The sequence below is a fragment of the Rhinopithecus bieti genome, unplaced genomic scaffold (genome assembly GCF_001698545.2).
Source record: "Rhinopithecus bieti isolate Rb0 unplaced genomic scaffold, ASM169854v2 scaffold_6063, whole genome shotgun sequence".
NCBI lineage: Eukaryota > Metazoa > Chordata > Mammalia > Primates > Cercopithecidae > Rhinopithecus > Rhinopithecus bieti.
Window position 1 is genome coordinate 735,074 of NW_016805186.1, and position 14,530 is coordinate 749,603.

The window sequence follows — 14,530 nt, forward strand, 5'->3', positions numbered from 1 at the left end:
AGAGACGGGGTTTCACAGTATTAGCCAGGATGGTCTGATTTCTTGACCTCGTGATCCGCCCACCTCGGCCTCCCAAAGCTTTTATTCCTTGTTATTATGCTAGCATCTACAATTATGCCCATCACACAGCAGGTTTTCAATAAGTGTCTGTAGAATGAATATATGTTTGGACCACTTTCTCTCCATTAAAACATGAATAGTAATTCTTTAAGCATTTTTTAAAAGAAATTTATGGTGCACCATTTGATGGTTAACCTTAAGCATTTCTATTAATCGGTTACCAAAAATGCATGCTATCTGGTGTTGGAGTGGATGTGAAGAAACAGAATAAACTGATACAGCCTCTTTGAGGACTATTTGTTATCATCTGTAACATGTTCATTTGTACACATTTTAACCGCATAATTCTATCATTTTGGCGCTTGTGCAAAGAAATCATCTCACAGATATCAAAAGATGCATTATTTATAATAGTGAAAACTGGAAACAAACTAAACATCCATCACAAAGAATTGATTAAATAAACATGATATACCCTTAACAAGCAGTTAAGGAACAGAATGATTTCATTCTCTATAGCCTGACCAGATAACTCGACTAGGAGACAACTTCACATGTTAAAAGCAAATTGTAGAGAAGCTGTAACCATGTTTTTAAAAATGTATTGTTTGCTGTAGCCTGAAGCCTAGAGTTAGGCATCAGTGGACACTGGTTGTACTTGGGGGGTGGGCTGGAGATTAGGATGGGGAGTTACATTATAGCTTTATGGGGTGCTATGTTTTAATCAAATTTACAGTGTCTAAATTTTTTTAAAAGAAACATTTAAATATATTTACGTTAAATAATAAACAGGGGAGTCCGGACGCGGTGGTTCACTCCTGTAATCCCAGCACTTTGGGAGGCAGAGATGGGCGGATCACCTGAGGTCAGGAGTTCGAGACCAGCCTGGCCAACATGGTGAAACCCTGTCTCTACTAAAAGTACAAAAAATTAGCAGGGCGTGGTGGCGCGCGCCTGTAATCCCAGCTACTGGGGGGAGGCTGAGGCAGGAAAATCTCTTGAACCTGGGAGGCGGAGGTTGCAGTGAGATCGCGGCATTGCACTCCAGCTTGGGCAACAAGAGCGAAATTAGGCTTATTTAACAGCCTTGCTCAGTACAGAACTTAAGGAGGATAAAATAACAAGTTGCCAAGTTGCCAAGCTTATTACAAAGCGAACAAATATGGTTGGGTTGATGGTTTATTAATACTGTTACCTTTAGCCTTCGCATTACAAGTTCAAGGATTTTTATATGGAAAACTGCATTTAATAAAACAGAAGCAAGGGATTTGAGTATTAATAAGCCAATTAAGTTGTTTATAAAAAATGTCTTTTATTATTATTATTTTGTCCTTCCCCCAAAAAAGCACACATGATACCGAGTAAGCTTCATTTTTGCACAGACGGGAAATACCGTCTGACGAAGGAGCACATCCGCCGGGAACGACCCCAGGCAGGGAGACCAGTTCCTTTCCCGCGGTCCCCGGACTTTGCCTGGAAATTGCCTGAAGACCGCGGACCGCAAGGAAGGGACCCCCCGAACCCCAGCCCACCGGGCCGCCAGACCTCGCAGAGCGAAGCCGGGGGGCGCGTCGGGTCGCGGGCATATGGCGAAGCCCTCGGTCTTGGCAGAGCCAGGCGGGGCACGGGCGGAGGGAGCGGCGGGGCAGGGCGCTCGCGGCAGCCGCTCCGCGAGGTACCCCCGGGAGGCTGGAGCCCCGCGGGTCCGGGAGCGGCTTCCCGCTGAGCACCCCGAAGCCGGGCTCCTGCGTGCCCCGCAAGACTCAGAGGTCAGGGCCCCTGTATCCGGGCCGTCCCCTGTCCTCGCGCCACCCGGGGGGGGGTCCCTCGCCGTGTCCCCCAGGAAAGCTGCTGGGAAGCACTGACTTCGTGACCGACCCTCTGGTGAATAGGTTCGACTAGTTACATTTATCATCTCACGGAAGAAAGTATTGATGTTACGGAATAATATTGAGCGGATAAATGCTCAATATGTATAATTTAGTAAAAAGATGTTCCCACGATATTATGACCGTATTTCCCTGGTTTGGTTAAAAAAATCAACAGGTGCTCATGTAAGGTTTAAGTAGGGACATCCTTGGGAGATCCATGATTTGCTTGATAGCCATTTTTCTTTTTCTTTTTCTTTTTTTTTTTTTTTTTTTGAGACGGGAAGTCTCCGGCTCTGCTCGCCCGGGCTGAGGTGCAGTGGCCGGATCGCGGCCTCACTGCATGGCTTCCGCCTCCCGGGTCCCGCCATTCTCTGCCCCTCAGCCTCCCGGAGTAGCTCGGGCACTACAGGCGCCGCCACTTCGCCCGGGCTAGTTTTTTGTATTTTTTTTACGAGTAGAGACGCGGGTTTCACCGTGTTAGCCAGGATGGTCTCATCTCCTGACCTAGTTTGGAATCCCGCCCGTCCAGGCCTCCCAAAGTGCTGGGATTTACAGGCTTGAGCCCACCGCCGCCCGCCTGCCATTTTTTCTTTTTCTTTTTTTTTTTTTTTTTTTTTGAGACAGAGTTCCGGGTTCCCGCCATTCTCCTGCCTCAGCCTCCGGAGTAGCTGGGACTACAGGCGCCGCCACCACACCCGGCTAATTTTTTTTATTTTAATAGAGTCGGGGTTTCACCGTGTTGCGCAGGCTGGTAGCAAACTCAGGCAATCCGCTTGCACTGGCCTCCCAAAATGCTGGGATTGCAGGCGTGAGGCACCGCGCCCGCCCATAGCCATTTTTTCTCATTTTGCGTTGTGCGTATTTTCATTTATTATGTATTTTTGAAGGTGGGTTTTTTTTTCTTTTGTTTCCCTTTCCTGAAACCCTGTTAGTCAGGGTCACAGGTACTATTCTTTTATAGTAATGCTGTGCTCCGTGTGCAATCACATTTCACAGCCTTCCTCCCAAGACATATTTGTATGCACCTTAACGTCTCGGGGCTGCTTTGAGCTGAAAAGGCAAATTGATGGAGGGAGGATCCTTGTTTTTCTTTCTTTCTTCCTTTGTATTGAAAAATGTTTAAGCACACAGAAACGTAGGAAACGCTAAAATGCGCATCTATCTATAGCCATGCATGTCCCTGATGTAAGAAAAGTTAACCTTTTGCCATATTCGCTTTGTTAATTAGTTTTGCTGAAAATTGTAAAGTCAATTAACTATCCTGTCAATGTTAAATGCTTCCCTGTGCATGACTTTATAAAAACTAGTATTTTCCAATATAATTCCACTTAACAGTTAAGAATAACGGCAATGTTCTTTAATATTTACAATTGCCAGTACACATCCAAATTTCCCAAATGGTTTCCAACGTGTTTGGCAGCTGTGTTTCCAATCGGGATTTGATGGAGGACCACGCACTGTATTTGTCAGCAAAGTTCAAACTTAACCGATAACCTCTAGGGGCTCTGACTGACACTGGGCAGGCGAGGCTGTCAGGGACATCTTCCAGTCATCCAATAGAGAAAACGCTGCAAAGTCAGTCGTGGCGTGGAGGTTTCTGGGAAACGTAGTTTTAAATCCTGATGGCTCGCGCGCCACACTCTAGGAACGGGTCGTCTGGATGACATCTGCGCGTGCGCAAGTTTAGTTCGTTGCTTCACGCCGGGCTCCGGCAGGTAGGTGGTCCCGGGGCCTTCACGTGAAGTGGGACGCGGGGAGACCGGGTCTCTCCACAGCCTGTCAACTTCTAGTGAGAATTGGGCTTGTGATTCAGAGGGTGGGAACGGGAAGCCAGGGTGGACCCCAGGCGCGACCCCCCATGCTAGAGGTCCCGGGGACGCAGGTGGAGCTGCGCCCCCTTTAGGAACAGGTGCTCAGTGCGAACCTTGAGAAAAGCGTTGACCAAAGTGCCAGAACTCGTGGGCGCTGGGTCTGTGGCAAGACCCCGAGCTGTGGAGACCGAAAGAGCTGGGTAAATTCCAGCTGTGTCACTTGTAAGCGGGGGCGAGGGCAGGAACCGGATAAGAGGTTTCTCTCCTGAAAATGACGGTGTTAATGTCTGCTTCATGGCGTTGTTTTGAAACTTAGTTAAGTCGTACCTGTAAAGCAAACAGCCAAGTGCAGTTATTAAACCCTGAGTGAGTGACAGCTGCTATTGTATTTAGAAGACACTTTGTTCTTTTCATTGCATGACTCACCTAAACCTCACAAGCACTCTGAGGCCGGTATAACCGTCTGCATTAAAAATAACAGCCGAGGTTCAGGTTGGTGGAGCAGTGCGCCCAGGTCACAAGCTAGCAGTGAGGAAATTTAGGTTCAAGGACAGGTGTGATTTATTTCCGGTCTCAGGTGCTGTCGAATATCACACCTGCCTAAAACCAGCCCTGCAGTCTTTACGGCACTGAGCAAAGTAACATGACCCAAAATACACAGGGATATAATGGGAAGTGAATGTGGGTAGAACCTTACCTTGTGTCAGATATATTTTAGGCTTTCTGGTAGTGTCTGGTCAGATCCCTTGGGTCACACGAAGGCTCCTAGCCACTCATGCACTACCAAGCTCTCTATGTTTTCAGTCCAATGTATTGAATTCCAGAGGGCCAGATTTATGTCCCTAAAATTCATTTCCTGGGCCCTTGGTTCCAGCTCCCAAGAAATAATTTCACTGGAAAGCAAAGCAGCTCTTGCGAATTAGGAAGCAGGGGGCCACTGGGAACAGGAATCTTTCCCGGAAAGAGAACACCCCTCTGACCTTACTACTCCCCAGAGCTTCGGAGCAGAGGCAGAAAAGCCCAGACAGCACGAAGCATAGCCAGAAACAGTGCTTGATCCCCCTGCCAGAATGAGCTGGATCTGGTGATGTCACTATCTCCAGAAACCACAAGAGTCTGTGACAGTGGAATGCCTGAACCTGCTTTGAGACGACCAACGGGAGACAGGAGGCCACTTCAATGGAGAGCTTGTGGGGAGGTCGATGGGTAAGAGGTAAGCAGGCAGAGGGTGGAAATCCTGTTTCCTCCATCTCTAAACAACTCCCACTCTTGAAAGACACAGCACTGCTCTCACACCTGTCCATAACCACATGCGACACTAGGCACGCTAGTCTTGGTGTCTTAACCTCACAGAATTCCACAGTGATGGTTCACGAAAGGTATTTATGGTCATCTACTTGTGACTCATTTGAAACTGTTAAGAGATTGGACCTGAGAGTGTCCATGAATTATCCAGACCCACTTAGTTTGTGTCACATCCACGAGTCAAACACAGTGCCGTTTAGTCTGCCACAGGTCCCGGTCGTCCATGTTTTCGTAGCTTGTTCTTTTGTGCTGATGGATAGTGATCTATTATCTTTTCCTTGTGATGAAGAGGTAGAAGTTTCAGCTCACACAATACCAGAGTTAAAATCTCACTGGTGTCTGTATTACAAAAGTGGAAATAACCCTAAAAGTGAAAGTAAATTTGAGCTTTGATAGTCAGATAATCTTTTTCATAGTCTTGGACAGCAAATCTTTCCCAGATATCAAACTCTAAGAAAATTGCCGTAGTTACCACCCTACTAGCAACATAGTTTCGGAGAACCTGCCCACTTTCATCACATTTATATTCTTATTCTAAATTGACCCAATTTTCCATTTATTAAAATGATTGTATTGCCTTCTAGAATTCAAGACAAAGGGGAAAGCAATGTCAGTAGTCCTTATTCTACTGACTCTTTTTTTTTTTTTTTGGAAACAAGGTCTCACTCTCTCACCCAGGCTGGAGTGCAGGCATGATCACTACTCACTGCAACATCTGCCTCCCAGTCTCAAGCAACTTTCGTGAATCAGCCTCCCAAGGAGTCAGGACCACAGGCAGATGCCAACATGCTTGGATAATTTTTGTATTTTTAGTAGAGATGGGGTTTTGCCACCTTGGCCACGCTGGTGTTGAACTGCTGTTCTCAAGTAATCTGCCTGCCTCAGCCTCCCAAACTGCTGGGATTACAGGCGTGAGCCACCACACCCAGCCCTGACTTACTCTTGAAGTCATGGGTTTATGTCCAGTGCCCCTCTCTCAAACTGGTTTTTAAACCTGTGACCACTCATATATATCAGGACCTCTACTTAGTTATTGCATATTATATGGGGCAAAGCATCTTGTAAACAGGGATTCACGATAGACTTTTTCTTTTGAGTCAGATCACTGATTCTAGTCTGCAATTTATCAAGATGAGGTGATGAGTTACTTAAAGATTTTATCTTAGGTACTAAAGAATTAAAGTAGATGAAAATATACCAATATTATTAGGGTTTAGTGAGAATCACTGAAGCTGAGTGGCTAGACTCTTAGTTCTAAAAAAAAAAAAAAACTAACAGTGATTAGATATATCTTTAACTAAAATGTAAGCTTGAAAGGGGTGTGCTAAAGTCAAATTATGTGGTCTAAGCCACCCTCTGTATAGCAACTTTAATTCTACTTTCTGTACTTCCGTGTTTTTTTCTGTGTAACTGTTTGAAAACTGCAAACACCCTTGTTCTAATTCTGCACTATTCCTGGGAATCCTTTCTCTTTGGTGTATTGACCTAATTTTATATTCTAATGTACTTTTTCCTCCCAGACACAATAACCAACTATTCAAAGATACCATCTAATGCACTATGCCACTAAGTACTATGGCCAGAGAGTGATTTTAAGTGTAATAAATTATCTTAAAATTGAAAAGGATTTAAGCCAGAGAAAACAAATATTGTGTCTTAAATAGAGGCATGGATTAAACCAACTTGTGAATGGTCAAGGCAACTTACAAAAATGCTTTAAGACACATCAAGACTGACTTGAATCATTTAAGGTAGGCAGAGATGTAACACTATGTGAATAGAAGAGTTATAAACACACTAGTCACTTTTTTGTTTTGTTTTGTTTTGAGACAGAGTCTTGCTCTGTCACCCAGGCTGGAGTGCACTGGCGTGATCTCAGCTCACTGCAACCTCCGCCTCCCAGGTTCAAGCCATTCTCCTGCCTTAGCCTCCAAAGTAGCTGGGATTACAGGTGTGTGCCACCACGCCCAGCTAATTTTTGTATTTTTAGTAGAGACGAGGTTTCGCCATGTTGGTCAGGCTAGTCTCAAACTCCTGACCTCATGATCCACCCGCCTTGGCCTCCCAAAGTACCAGGATTACAGGCATGAGCCACTGTGCCGGGTCCACTAGTCACATTTTAATTAAAATCGTTTATTAGGTTTTCTTTTAATGTCAGCATGAGAAATAAAAACCACCTAAATTGTAGCATTTAGTTTTGAAAATAAAACTGCAGTCAATACTTCAATCTCTAAGCTCTGCACTCCATAAATGATAATTTTTTTTAGGAGGTAAGGTTCCTAAGGTTTATGAGCATAAAATATGATACCTGCCGCCAGGTTAACATGTGGGATAATAAAATGTATTAGATCATCTACTACTATTAAGGTCCAATTCCTTTGAATTTGTTACATGTGCATTAAAATTGATCCTATTCTTTATCACATCTCTGGAAAATAATTTTTGGTGATCGATGCAGATAAAAGCCCTGCAAAGAACTACTTCAAAAGAGAAAAGGGCACTTTATAAAAATACAGCAATTCCAAAAGGCTTAGTGTAATTTTAAGCTTTGATACTTGTAGAAGTGTCAATGCTACAAACATTTACAAAGCATCATTGAAAGGTTTGTTATATTTCTTTTTTCTTTTTTCTTTTTTCTTTGAAACAGAGTCTCGCTCTGTTGCCCAGGCTGGAGTGCAGTGGCGCGATCTCGGCTCACTGCAAGCTCCGCCTCCCAGGTTCACGCCATTCTCCTGCCTCAGGCTCCTGAGTAGCTGGAACTACAGGCGCCCACCACCACACCTGGATAATTTTTTTTATATTTTTAGTAGAGACAGGGCTTCACCGTGTTAGCCATGATGGTCACGATCTCCTGACCTCGTGATCCGCCTGCCTCAGCCTCCCAAAGTGCTGGGATTACACGTGTGAGCCAGCACCTCCGACCCCCTGTTTCTTTTACGTGTATTTAGTTTTACCATTTTTTAAAGTGACAGGGTCTCAGTATGTTGCCAAGGCTGGAGTGTAATGACGATTTCCAGCCACAATCACAGTGCACTGCAGCCTCCAATGCTAGGCTTTGAGTGATCCTGCCGCTTAAGCCTTATGAGTAGCTGGGACTACAGGCATGCCTAGCTTCTGAATATTAACCCTTTAATTTTTTGTTTCAATCCTTCTTGAAGATAGCAGATATTGATGAGACAAAAAGTTAAATGCTTAATATTCAAATTCTGCAAAATGAAGCCAAAGGTACACACCTATAGTCCCAGCTACTTGGTAGGCTGTCATGGGAGGATTGCTTGAGGCCAGGATTTCCAGGCTGTGGTATGCTATGACTGTGCCACTGAATAATCATTGCACTGTAGATGGGGCAACATACTGACACAACATCTATTTAAAAAAAAATAAGAAATACAATTAAACTTTGCAATGATATTTTGGAAAGGTTTATAGCATGTATATGCATGCCGCAGTGCTCTGGAGGGCACAAGCACACTATGTTAAAGCTAAAAAACTGTCCTGAAACTTTCAGGACACCTCATATTTTATTTTTTATTACCACTGCATCACCATGTTGCTTGGCACTGTGAAAACATCTTTTAATACCTTTATTTAAAAAATAAGAAAAGTTATCAGCAAATGAGAACCATTATATTTCACAAGAAATACACCATAGACCCTAATAAAAGTAGATAATCAATAACCAGTATTTTCTCTTTTTATGACCCCAAACATGCTAACTGCTAATAAGAAGTGCTTACACAGGATATGAATGACAAATGTTATCCAGAAGCTTTTCCTTAAAATGATTGCCAGAAACTAGTAGCTTCGATTGTAAGAGTAGGAAGGAAGAGCTCCTTCAGTACCTGGCAATGCTGCACCTGCTCCTAGTGGCTTTCTGACTTGTTGAGAGTCCTGTGTTTTAATGGTAGTATGCATCGATGCTAAATGCATATGCAGCAATATTGGGGGAAAGAAAAATTTGAAAGAAACAGAAAAGTTATCTTTAAAATCTAAAATTTTAAACCATTGTTTTAAAACCCTTACATAGTTCACTGCTATCAGCCTATATGCTAAGCAAATATCTGTGTGTGGGCTAGAAGGAGCCTTCACTTTGGAGTGACTTTTATTGCCGAGACCAGCTCGGTTGGGGAGACCCTAACCCAGCGGCACTAGAGGAATTAAAGACACACACACAGAAATACAGAGGTGTGAAGTGGGAAATCAGGGGTCTCACAACCTTCAGAGCTGAAAGCCCCAAACAGAGATTTACCCACGTATTTATTAACAGCAATCCAGTCATTAGCATTGTTTCTATAGATATTCAATTAACTAAAAGTATTCCTTATGGGAAATGAAGAGATGGGCCGAAATAAAGGGATGGGTTTGGCTAGTTATCTGCAGCAGGAGCATGGCCTTAAGGCACAGATCGCTCATGCTATTGTTTGTGGTTTAAGAACGCCTTTAAGCAGTTTTCCACCCTAGGTGGGCCAGGTGTTCCTTGCCCTCATTCCGGTAAACCCACAACCTTCCAGCGTGGGCGTTATAGCCGTCATGAACATGTCACAGTGCTGCAGAGATTTTGTTTATGGCCAGTTTTGGGGCCAGTTTATGGCCAGATTTTGGGGGACCTGTTCCCAATATGTCCCCCTTCTTTGATTTGCAAACTGATAAAAGCAAAGGCAGCTTTGTCATGGTGAGTTACCTCTCGCAGAAGTCAGGATCCACATCTGCAGACTATACAAAGACAACACAGATTAAAAGCACAATCAGCATTGGAATCACAGAGCTTCCAAGTGTTTTTATCCATTTTAATGGTTTATTAGCTGCCAATTTGTCTGCAGCTCCTTTAAGCACTCTAGTTCTTGGCATTAAGGTTAGGTGTGCCTGGGATGCTTTAAATATTTGTTCTTTTAATTTTGCAATATCCAAAAACAAGTTTGTAGAGTGTACTTCTAGATGCTTTTTTATTATTCCCCAAATTTTGGTCTTATTAAGAGCTATTAATAGTTTCCACAAATCCTTATGTTTAGCTCCTACACAGGGCCATATCATTTGAGGTTGAGGTGCCACTATACCGCCATGGTTCCAGATAACAGGAACTCTTGCCGTACTTCTTATCATTTCTACCATCTCTCCATTTTGTTCAGATCAGCTGAATATAGTGTGGCCGTGCCATGCAGACTGAGAGGTGCAATTCAAGCTAACCATCCCCTTAGGGGACCAATTAATAATGATTCCATAGGAATCATTGTGCAGCACCTCTGCCTGTTCTGCAACGCAATCTTCCTAAACCAGTACGTTCATTATTTCTGGCCAGGTTCTATTTTGTTTACAAATAGGTTTTTGGGGGCGGTATGCCTCATTATAGGAGTAGATTTATTATGGTAAATACTGAGATCAGAAAGCATGTGTAACTGTGTCATAGAGTGATTACATGTAGGCATTATTACATTATTACCAGCTAAGATTGATAAATATGCCCAACAAGTATCATTGCTCTCTGTGTCAGCCCTTGTTGAAGGAATACTCACGGCAGTGGTGATCACCGCTATCATAGCTACCATTCAATTACTCATTGTGACTGGTTGTCCCACTTTCCTCAGGTCTTCTTCTGCCGCCATCTGTGACAGCTTCTTGATCTGTCCCCAGGTGGGTTCGATGGGTGCTGCTCGTGATAGTTGGGGTCCTCCTCAGCATCAGTCTCAACATGGTTGCCACCGGGGGGTCCTCGGGATCCTCCCAGAATCTCTTCCTCAGCATCTGGCTCATGATAAGGTTTCAGGTGGTATCCAAATCTGCTGTTGATTTTGGCCTGGAGAAACACAAGCATAACCTCTACCCCAAGTTATTATTTTACCTGTTTCCCAACTTTCTGTTATCGGATCTCTCCACCAAATCCATTTTTCTGCTTCTGTCTTTGCAGCTGGTTTCTGTAGATGCTGTTCAGCTGCTGATAACATCTGGTCTTTAGGCAGNCCTTCCAGCGTGGGCGTTATAGCCGTCATGAACATGTCACAGTGCTGCAGAGATTTTGTTTATGGCCAGTTTTGGGGCCAGTTTATGGCCAGATTTTGGGGACCTGTTCCCAATATGTCCCCTTCTTTGATTTGCAAACTGATAAAAGCAAAGGCAGCTTTGTCATGGTGAGTTACCTCTCGCAGAAGTCAGGATCCACATCTGCAGACTATACAAAGACAACACAGATTAAAAGCACAATCAGCATTGGAATCACAGAGCTTCCAAGTGTTTTATCCATTTTAATGGTTTATTAGCTGCCAATTTGTCTGCAGCTCCTTTAAGCACTCTAGTTCTTGGCATTAAGGTTAGGTGTGCCTGGGATGCTTTAAATATTTGTTCTTTTAATTTTGCAATATCCAAAACAAGTTTGTAGAGTGTACTTCTAGATGCTTTTTTATTATTCCCCAAATTTTGGTCTTATTAAGAGCTATTAATAGTTTCCACAAATCCTTATGTTTAGCTCCTACACAGGGCCATATCATTTGAGGTTGAGGTGCCACTATACCGCCATGGTTCCAGATAACAGGAACTCTTGCCGTACTTCTTATCATTTCTACCATCTCTCCATTTTGTTCAGATCAGCTGAATATAGTGTGGCCGTGCCATGCAGACTGAGAGGTGCAATTCAAGCTAACCATCCCCTTAGGGGACCAATTAATAATGATTCCATAGGAATCATTGTGCAGCACCTCTGCCTGTTCTGCAACGCAATCTTCCTAAACCAGTACGTTCATTATTTCTGGCCAGGTTCTATTTTGTTTACAAATAGGTTTTGGGGCGGTATGCCTCATTATAGGAGTAGATTTATTATGGTAAATACTGAGATCAGAAAGCATGTGTAACTGTGTCATAGAGTGATTACATGTAGGCATTATTACATTATTACCAGCTAAGATTGATAAATATGCCCAACAAGTATCATTGCTCTCTGTGTCAGCCCTTGTTGAAGGAATACTCACGGCAGTGGTGATCACCGCTATCATAGCTACCATTCAATTACTCATTGTGACTGGTTGTCCCACTTTCCTCAGGTCTTCTTCTGCCGCCATCTGTGACAGCTTCTTGATCTGTCCCCAGGTGGGTTCGATGGGTGCTGCTCGTGATAGTTGGGGTCCTCCTCAGCATCAGTCTCAACATGGTTGCCACCGGGGGGTCCTCGGGATCCTCCCAGAATCTCTTCCTCAGCATCTGGCTCATGATAAGGTTTCAGGTGGTATCCAAATCTGCTGTTGATTTTGGCCTGGAGAAACACAAGCATAACCTCTACCCCAAGTTATTATTTTACCTGTTTCCCAACTTTCTGTTATCGGATCTCTCCACCAAATCCATTTTTCTGCTTCTGTCTTTGCAGCTGGTTTCTGTAGATGCTGTTCAGCTGCTGATAACATCTGGTCTTTAGGCAGGCTCAAAAAATTTAAAGTTAATAATGCTATATTCAGTTGCATCTGTAGGGTTCCATATTTCCTATTTCCCCGCTTTCTGCTTTTGCAACTGCTGTTTTAGGGAGAGATTCATTCTTTCCACTATGGCTTGTCCTTGATAATTGTATGGGATACCAGTAATGTTTTTCATATTCCACATAGATAAATATGTAGCTAGAGCTTGGCTAGTATAGCCTGGGGTATTATCTGTTTAATAGAAGCTGGAATGCCCATCACCACAAAACACTGCAAAAGTTGATGTTTAACACAGGCAGAAGACCCTCCTGATTGGCATGTAGCCCAGACAAAGTGACAAAAGGTGTCCACACATACATGTACATAAGCTAGTCTCCCAAATGAGGGAATATGTGTTACATCCATTTGCCAAAGAGAGTTAGGTTCCAGTCTTTGAGGATTAGCTCCTCCTGAAAAAGATGAGGAATGTACCATTTGGCAAGTTGGGCATTGTCAAATAATAGCTTTAGCTTCTCTCTAGGTAATGCTGTATCTGCGTTTGAGACCAGAGGCATTAACATGGGTTAAATTGTGAAAGTGTCTAGCATTAGATATCGTATTAGCTACCAGGCGATCAGCCATTTGATTCCCTTCAGTCAAAGGTCCTGGAAGAGGTATATGAGCCCTAATGTGAGTGATGTAAAAAGGGTGCATTCTACTTCTAACTGCTGTTTGCAGTTGGGTAAATAAAGTCATCAGTTGTTCATCTGTATGAAATCGTAACTGAGCATTTTCAATTAACTGTGTGGAATGAACCACATATGAAGAATCAGAAATCACATTAGTAGGCATATCAAAAGCAGTCAATACCTCAATTACAGCTACGAGTTCTGCTTTCTGAGCTGAAGTATAGGGCGTCTGGAGAACTTTACGTTTCGAGCCAGAATAAGAAGCTTTACCATTACTAGACCCATCTGTAAAAACATTCTCAGCACCTTCAATTGGTTTAAATTTAGTTATTTTAGCTAGAATCCAATTAGTTAATTTCAAAAACGGAAACAGTTTCATTTCAGGAAAAGGATTATCAAGAGTACCCACAAAGTCAGCTAAATGGGTTTGCCATGTAAGACTATTTATAAAAGCTTGCTGTATTTGTGCCTTCGTGAGAGGGACAATAATTTTTCCAGGATCATATCCATGTAATTTAACAATCTGAGTTCTCCCAATCCCTATCATAGTAGCAATTTGATGTAAATAAGGAGTTAGAGTCCGTGAATTAGTATGTGGAAGAAAAAGCCACTCTACTAAGTCCTGTTCTTGGGCAATAACACCAGTAGGTGAATGCTGAGTTGAAAGAATTAGCAAATCTAGAGTCTTCTCTGGATCTATTCTATTTATTTGAGCTTTATGAACTTGCTTCTCAATTAGTTTTAACTTTGCCTCTGCCTCCTTTGTTAATTGCCGAGGGCTAGTGAGACTAGGATTTCCTCTAAGGATAGAAAACAGATTACTCATGGCATAGGTAGGAATGCCTAGAGCAGGTCGTATCCAATTAATGTCCCCTAGTAATTTTTGAAAGTCATTTAATGTTTTCAATTGATCTCTACATATGGTTACTTTCTGTGGCACAATGGTAGTGTCATTTACTAAGGTCCCCAAGTAGGGAGTGGTAGTTTGAATTTTGTCAGGAGCTATAATTAAACCAGCACGAGAAACTGAATTTTGCAAGTGATCATAACATTGGAGTAATATTTCTCAAGTGGGGGCAGCACAAAGTATATCATCCATACAATGAATAATGTAACACTGTGAAAATTTTTTACTAGTAGGTTCAATTGCTTGCCCTACATACGTCTGGCAAATTGTTGGACTGTTTAAAATGACTTGTGGCAACATTTTCCAGTGAAAACGCTTAGCAGGCTGTAGGTTGTTTACTGCAGGAATTGTAAATGCAAACCATTCACAGTCTTGCTCACCTAAAGGGATAGTAAAGAAACAGTCTTTTAAATCTATGACTATTAAAGGCCAATTTTTTGGCATTATAGCAGGAGAAGGCAATCCTGGCTGTAATGCTCCCATAGGTTGTATAACTGAATTGATTGGTCTTAAG

The 14,530-nt window shown here is 42.9% G+C and overlaps 1 protein-coding gene across 7 annotated transcripts in view; it reads left to right on the forward strand.

Annotated features, from left to right (window-relative positions):
• Positions 1 to 3,572: 3,572 nt before the first annotated feature.
• Positions 3,573 to 14,530, forward strand: part of ZNF782 (zinc finger protein 782) — a 70,955-nt gene continuing 59,997 nt past the window's right edge. For 6 of the 7 annotated variants that reach the window (XM_017871470.1, XM_017871473.1, XM_017871467.1 and 3 more), the window contains exons 1-2: positions 3,573 to 3,646; positions 4,738 to 4,955. The gene's annotated coding sequence lies outside the window, so the exon portion shown is untranslated. The other variant, XM_017871468.1, reaches the window with a different exon arrangement.